The 900-nt window shown below is 31.3% G+C and overlaps 1 protein-coding gene across 1 annotated transcript in view; it reads right to left on the bottom strand.

Moving 5' to 3' along the window:
• The window catches only part of LOC119594807 (basement membrane-specific heparan sulfate proteoglycan core protein-like), a gene marked incomplete at its 5' end in the record, with an annotated part of 219,836 nt that overhangs the window by 25,480 nt on the left and 193,456 nt on the right, over positions 1 to 900 (bottom strand).

Below are 900 nucleotides of genomic sequence, written 5' to 3'. Positions count from 1 at the left end.
TCTTTTAACCTGAAAATTATACTTACTCATTGGAAATACTAAAAATCAGAAAATATGCACAAATGTCAATACATAAATTGTACCTATGATAAATGAGGTTGGCAGACACTGAATAACACATAGCCTTGACTTATTTAAGCTCCACAGGTCACCATGTTCTGTGCTTGCTTGGACTAGTTGAGATTTTCAAACTGCTAAACACCAGAGCAGTATCTGGACACCTTAGCCCAATGAGCTCAGTCATACATAGATATATAATACTTCACAGACGTGTTCACTTAAGTTTTTGAACAGAGCAACACAAAGTATTGTATATGAATTAAAGATTACAGAAACTTTTTCACTATAATACATGTTTACTTAACTGTAGTATAGTTGTTTTCTGATAAACAAAATACACTCTATGGTTTGAATACATATTAGTTCCTCAGCCAATCTAAAATTTTGAAACATTATAGAGTATTTTTCACTAACTGTAATAAAAAAGAAGTGGCAATCAGTGGTTTATTTCCAGTTACAGCTAAACTTTTCACTATCAACATCTTGTGAAATATGGTTCCTAAGGTAATATATGCAATTAGTGCAATGTGTATCTAAGGTAATTCTGTATAACATACCAAGGGTTAATTAAATAAACTTACAAAATGGTTTTACTAAGTAACTAGTTGGCATTACCACGGTAAAAAACAAACACTTTTAATCCTTTAGACAGAGCTACTTGCCAATTGCAGCCTAGCATCAATGAGCACTATGGTATACTCCTTATAACTCTCTTTATTTCAATTTGCTTTAGAACTACACTACATGGCTATCAATGAAGAAATACAAATTGTAAAACTGTGCTGACCAATAAACAAACTGTTTCATATACATATTGTACTGTAATCAAAATGATATACT

Source organism: Penaeus monodon, chromosome 34 (assembly GCF_015228065.2).
Source record: "Penaeus monodon isolate SGIC_2016 chromosome 34, NSTDA_Pmon_1, whole genome shotgun sequence".
NCBI classification, from domain to species: domain Eukaryota; kingdom Metazoa; phylum Arthropoda; class Malacostraca; order Decapoda; family Penaeidae; genus Penaeus; species Penaeus monodon.
Note: the sequence above shows the minus strand (reverse complement) of the source record. Positions and strands in the feature narration are given on the sequence as shown.